This window comes from Hipposideros armiger, unplaced genomic scaffold (genome assembly GCF_001890085.2).
Source record: "Hipposideros armiger isolate ML-2016 unplaced genomic scaffold, ASM189008v1 scaffold_268, whole genome shotgun sequence".
In the NCBI taxonomy this organism is placed as follows: Eukaryota; Metazoa; Chordata; class Mammalia; order Chiroptera; family Hipposideridae; genus Hipposideros; species Hipposideros armiger.
The window spans coordinates 1,672,386-1,679,747 of record NW_017731618.1 but is presented as its reverse complement, the minus strand read 5'-3'; positions in this window follow the sequence as shown (position 1 = coordinate 1,679,747).

Below are 7,362 nucleotides of genomic sequence, written 5' to 3'. Positions count from 1 at the left end.
GTTCTTTATCCAATAAATAGGAATACCCAGAAGGCAGCCTATAAAACCTAAATCATAAAGTGTACCTGCCTTGTGATATCACCTACAAAATATTCCATATTTATCATAGCCAACATGTTCAAATTGTATTCATTTTCAGATAAACATGAGCTCAGGGAGAGAAATGACTTTGAAAGGCGAAGACCTAAATCTGCTATTTTTTCTTCAACAGGATTGAGAATATCTTCAGGGACTGCTAATAGTGTTTGTTTTCATGGTTAAGAAAGTCCAAGTAATCCTTTCTGATTATCTGTCAGGAGTGAATGTAGCATAATCAGAGAGTGCAGTTAAAAAATTTTACAGAGGGTAAGGGTTAAATAAAAAAGAAAAAAAAAACATTTACAAGTTTTAGAGCAAAACCTTAGTGGGCTAGTTAACACAGAATGTTGTTGGTGCTGATTCTGTATAAGTTTTATACAGAAAAACCTTGTATTGCGAGTAAGGTGGTTTGTGAGTGTTTCACAAGATGAGCAATGCATTTTAACATGGTAAACGAGTGATGTCTTGCAATATGAGTAATTTGTTTCTGGAGCAAATTATGCTTGCAAACCAAGGTATTACTGCAATTGGTAACATCTTAATTTTTTCAATTAAGATGATAATAATAATATTTTGGTTTTCTTTAAATATAAATATTTTTTTTAACAATGAGAAAAAAGGAATATTTTTCTGGCATCAATGATAACTTTTAGGCATGGATTTTACCTGGAAGCAATCTGCCTAGCAAATTTCAATTAGGGGATACTTTAAACAAACTGTTCAATGACCAACATGCTTTGACCTCAATCCTTCACTAGTCTAATATACATAACTGAAAACTGCTCATATAAAACATATCTGACACAGCAATCTATATTTACCTTGGAGGTGGGTGAAGGAGGTTAAAAGGTTTTATAGTAGCAAAAATAGCTTCTTTCTTTTGTCTGTGTATGCTAAACCAATCAGTGTGCGTATCAGAGGGCTAAAAAAGGGCCATCTCATTCTCTCATTCTCTCATTCTCATTCTGGCCCTCATTCTTTCTGCGTGTGTGCAGTGGGTGGGTGTGTTAATACAGAATTACTTGTAGAGTTATTTCCCTTTCTTGGATTTATTTTGCCATCTAGCTGACTTCTAATTCTTTAAAATTAAGATAAAGATCATTTTTCTCAAGAAAGCTTCCTCCCTTAATGTCTCCTTATAATTATTACAATGCAAATCCCCATTTTTCTCTTTCCACAGAACACTTTACACCATTGTTATAAGATATATCAATCAGGGCTGCAACAATGCATAATGTGCTTCTCCCCCACTAGACAATTAACTCTCCATAATCGAGTGTTTTCAATTTACCATTTTGTATCAGGCATCCCTATAGTGTTAATATTCTACGTGGTCAATAAATGTGAAACAAATGAATAAATGTGGTTGATGATGGGGAGGGTGCTACTCCTTGAGCGTAGCAATTATTCTTGAGAGTTTTGTTTTGTTTTGTATTGTTTTACTTCAGTACACTGATGGAAACAGCCATCCTTAATCTCTCCTTCAAGCCTCCTATGATAAAAAGCCCACTTTATAAGCCATTTTTCTGGGGAACAAATTAGACCATGTCAACCCTCCAGCTATTTTGTGCCTACAAACCAACTCTACCACCTTGACATGGAATTCTTCGCTTTGCCAGTGTTAGTATCATTCATTCTTTTATTTACAAGAAAGTGACATAAAACTTTCAGGAAAAACCCGCCGATGTACATAAATAACCAAATTTATTACTGCAAATGTAGATGATTAGAAAATATGGAGCGAAGACAAATAGTCAGAACAGATTGATACTATTCTAGGGAACAATTTTGGAAGAGATTAGTTGTCAGGAAATCACAAAAAAAATTCATTGGATCAAGTTTTATATAAAAAAGGGAAAGAATATTAGGAAGTTGTATAATCACTCATTCTTTTTTTTTCTTTTTATTAAAATTTATTGGGGTGACAATGGTCAACATTCTTGAGTTGCAAAAGTCCTTTGAAGTTACTGGCCACATCTATAAATAATAGATCTTAGTCAGAAGAAAGCATGACACATAAAGTTGCAATGGAAGATTAGGTCTGGCTAGACTGGAGGACCTGAGTAGAGAACATGAGATAAATGGGCCAATTTCTTGCCTATTGATATACATTAAAAACTTAACTATGATATAGTAACAATATTAGTAATATAAACCATATATATCTCTTGTACTTTGTAACATTGTTTTATCCTGGGTAAGAATAAAATTATTCTTACATTAGCAATGAATGACAAAACTCCAGCTCAGTAATACCATGAAATGTCTCCACACTTCCACATTCTTCATATTAAAAACAAAAATGCTCTTTCTTGTTTACACAAATAAACTATGGAAAGTAGTATGATCAAATCTTAGTTTTACTCTTTATGGGTAATTGCAGCTTCTCTATTTGGAGGCAAGTAGAAATGTGCCTTTTATCCAAATGTGCATTTATTTCATTTCAAATTTTGTTGCAGTACAAAGAAGACAGGGTAAATTCTCTTAACATCTATAATGGGATCATTCCCATTAACCTGCAAACAAGATGAAATGTCTCCCATATAAATAAAAACTCACCCTCAGTCACCACCCTCCTCCAGCTCCCCACCAAACTTATTTGCTCCACAAAAAAAAAAAGAAACAGTTCTCAGAAGAAGTTTATTCTGATTGACTCTGTTTTCTTTTCATTCATTCTCCACTGAGTCACTTCATTCCAATTTTGATTTCAATGACTACACTGAAAGTTGCATGACAAGGTGGCCAACATCTATCTTGCTCAATCCAATGTTCATTTATTAATCTCCATTCAATAAAAATGGTCATGTCTTCCTTTTAACGACACTTTCTCTTGGCTTACAGAACATCACACACTCCTGGCTTTCCTCCAACTGCATTGGCAGCTCTTCCTGAGTCTCATTTGCTAACTATTTTTCCTCTTTCCAACCTCAAAATCTTGGAATATCTTGGACTGATAGAAAATTTGGAGTAATATACCAAGGCTACATATTTGGCTCTTATCTTTTTCTAATGGGCACTCACATTTTATATAATCATACCTCATCCTATGGCTTTAAATCATATCTATAGCTCTAACTGTGACTTACTTCTAAGTTCCATATGCATAACCACAGTTTTGATTTCTACCTGGATGATAATAATAATAAATCCATAAAATGTGCTGGAAATTATGCTTGGATTTTTATATGGATTAACTAATTTAATCCTCACAGCAACTTTAGGAGGAAAGCTTTATTATTTTAATTTTATTTAGCAGAGGTATAAATGAGACACGAAAATGTTAAGTCACTTGCACAGCTAGCAAGTAGTAGAGCAGTCAAATTATAAGTCCCAATATTAAACATTAATCATAACAGTCTTAAATTTAACATGTTCAAAATTAACTACTGAAGTTTTCCCTTCAAACCTGTTCCTCTTTAATCTTCTCCTTTCTTTTAGAAAAACCCTAGTTGATTATCCTTGATTCACCTCTTTTACAACCAACATTCAATCCATCAGTCAAGATGTGGCCACTCATTTTTTAAAAAAACTTCCAAATTGACCATTTTAAGCCATTTTCACTGCTACCACCTTATTTATTTATTTTTTTAAAGATTTTTATTGGGGAATTGGGGGGAAGGGGAACAGACAAGTTGCTGTCATTTTTGTTCTTCAGTCTAGTTGTGGAGGACGTTGCTTCACTGGCCCAAGTTGGCACCATCATTGCGCTCTTCCCTGGTGAGGCAGATCAGTCGTCGGCATCTGGATGGCTGCTCACTGCGGCTGCTGGCCGCTCATGCTGGCTGCTGGCTACACACAGTAGCCCATGGCAACCCACTGCAGCAGGGACTTCAGCCTATGCAGTCGCTGGCGACTCAGGCAGCCCAGCTCCAGGTTGAGCTGTTGTTCAGCATCTTAGCTGTAGAAGGCAGTGTCACTGGCCTTCATATGTGGGATCCAAACTGGGACCCTCTGGCGTCCCAAGCCAGTTCTTAACCATCGCGCCCCTCACCGGCCTTGCTACCACCTTATTTTAAGCTATCAACATCTCTTTCTTGAACAACGCCTCACCTCCACTCCAATCGTATCTCTTTACTTCTGTCCCCTTTCATTTTTCTCTCATCAGAATACCATTTAAAGTTATCATTAAGTGACATGGATCAGATTATGTTTGTCCTCAAAATTCCAATAGCTCACTAGACAGTTTCATAGCCTACAAGGTATTACTTCATCTACATGCTGCTTTTCTTGTTAACTAACTCTCTTTTGTTTCAGCTATACTAGCTTTTTGTTTTGTTTTGGAGATGGGGAGACTATCATTTAATTCATTTTTTCAATTTTTGACATTATGTATGTCAAATAATTGACATACATCACAGAATATATTTAAGGCATATAGCATGATTGTTTGATTTACGTATGTTGTGAAGCAATTACCACAATAGTTTCGGCTAACACGTATCTTCTCATATAGATACAATACAAAGAAAGAAAGAAAGAAAAAGAAAGAAAGAAAGAAAGAAAGAAAGAAAGAAAGAAAGAAAGAAAGAAAGAAAGAAAGAAAGAAAGAAAGAATCCCATTCTCCATGTACTGGAAACTCTTAGGGGTTATGCTTTTAACAAACGTCCTATATAATATACAGCAGTGTTACCTATAGTCATCATGTTGTACATTATATCCCTAACACTTATAACTGAAAGTTTGTACCTTTTGACCATCTTTCTCCAATGCCTCCTCTCCCTCCCCACCTTCTGCCTCTGATAACCTCTTTTCAATGAGTTTTTTTGTTTTTATTATTTTAGATTACACATATAAGTGCGATCATACAGTATTTTTCTTTCTCTTTCTGACTTATTTCACTTAGCTTATGCCCTCAAGATCCATCCATATTGATGCTAATGTAGGATTTCCTAATTTTTATTGCTTGAATAATATTTCATTATATATAATGTGATATATATATATATATATATATATATATATATGTATATATCTCACAACTTCATCCTTCATCCATGGATGGACACTTAGGTTATTTCCATGTCTTGACTTTTGTCAACAATGCTGCTATGAACATGGAGGTGCAAATATATTTTTGAGTTAGTGTTTTTATTTCCTTTGCATATGTTCCCAGAAGTGAATTGCTGGATCATATGGTAGTTTTATTATTATTATTATTTGAGTATCATCCATACTGTTTTCCACAGGAACTGAACCAATTTATAATTCCACCAACAGTGCACAAGGGTTCCCTTTTCTTTGCATCCATACCAGAATTTGTTATCTCATGTCTTTTTGATGATGACCATTCTAACAGGCATGAGGTGATACCTCATCATGGTTTTAATTTGCATTTCCTTGATGACTAATGATGTTGAGCATCTTTTAAAGTGTCTATTGGCATGTTATGTATCTTGTTTGGGTGGAATAATAATATAATATGATAATAGTGGTGCAGCTTTTGAGATGATCATATGTTTCTTTTCTTTCATTCTAGTAATATGATGTGTCACATTGATTGATTTGTATATGTTGAACCATCCTTTATCCCCAGGAAAAAATTCTACTCCATCATGGTGAATTATCCTTTTAATGTGCTATGGAATTTAATTTGCTGGTATTTTATTGAGAATGTTTGCATCTCTATAGCAGGTGGGTCTGTGTTTCATCTTTTTGACTGGACATGGGAAAACCAGACTCAGGGCCAGCAAAATTCCTTGTTTGAGGATCTGAATCAGGCAGATTTGAACTCTGCTGACTTCCCTGGTCAGAGTTCACCCCTGACTTGGTTCTTCAAATGATCAAAGCCACTGTTTGGAATTACTACCTGGCCACTGTAGATATGAATTCAGTTTGCCGAGATCTATGTGCTGGTTGTTGTAAGCTCTCCCCACCTTCCCAATCATATTCTTAGTGGTCAAGCCCTGTAGATCCCCTGAAATCTCCATGGTGCAAGATCAAAGTAGGGGCTCCCAGAAAGCCACCCACAGTGCTGGGGAGGGTTGGTTATCCCCCAGGTTCTTTTTTTCTTTAGTGGATAAATTGGAGGTTCAGGGGAGACCTCTCCAAGTGGTTCTGTGCTGACCTGAAGGAGGGGCAATGTGGTCAACATCCAGCCACTTCTCTTACCCTTGTCAGGCAGTCTCTCTCAGTCTCTAGTACAGGGCGGGGTGCTTCAGCCTCACTCTCATGTTCTAAGATTTTCTCAGTGGTGCTTTGCTCTTGAATAGTTGTCAGTTTTTTGTTTTTGCTTTTTTTGTGATGGGGGAGAAAAATTAGTAATGGCCTATGCTGCCATTTTAGCCTTTTCGATGTTTCTCAAACACACGTTTGAGAAAACACATGGTTGAAATTAACTGTGTCTGTACTTGCTAAGCCCTTCAACTGCAAAGCTGCCGCCCCAAATATTAATATGATTAGTCCATGATGGGGAAGAGACAGTTTGGTGTAGATGAAATTCCCCAGGGAAATATAGGTAGTAAAAGTTCACTAATTTATTCGTTGGCTCAGACATTCATTCAACAAAAAGAATTAAATACCTACTATATGCCAGGAATTGTAACAGTTATGATAGGCTACAAAAGTAAAGCAGACACAGCCCTATTCTCAAGGACTATACCTCCCGTTTATTCACAGCCCAGCCAGACACAGGACAGTTCTTCAGTCATAGGCTAGAATCATTTTCTGAATAAATAGTATAGACATTTATTTTGTACTTTTGGTCAACTTAGGGAAACATATTAGAATTGAATCCAGGATAATACCAGGAAACAATTTTAAATTTCAGAGATACAATTGGCATCCATGAAAATGGAAAGGATGTCAATGAACGCCTGTAGACTTGTGGGCAGCATTCTATTCACAACTAACAATCAGCCAAGGTACAGCACAACAGGGTACGACAACAGAAGCTTTCCCAAAGCACCAGAAAGTAGAGGCTAGTGGTGTCTATTTAATAATATATGTTTTTTAATTCGGTGACTTTACCACATATCCTAATGCACACACTTAAAAATATTTTTCACTTTTTAGGGGATTATTTGTAATTGCTCCTCTTTTTCTAGGAAAAGAAGAGAGTGGTAAGGAATAATTGAATAATATATATTTTGATTACAACTGCTATGTTAATCCACATGGTAACTTATTATATTTCACACTTATCCTATGAATTTATTAAGCAAGATTTTTCTGAAAGAGAGAAGAATAAATCTAGGATTTGAATCCCTCAGAATTTTTCCAAAGCCCTTGAGTTTAGCATTTTTCTCTCATGTCGTTTGTGTGTGTGTGTGTGTGTGTGTGTGTGT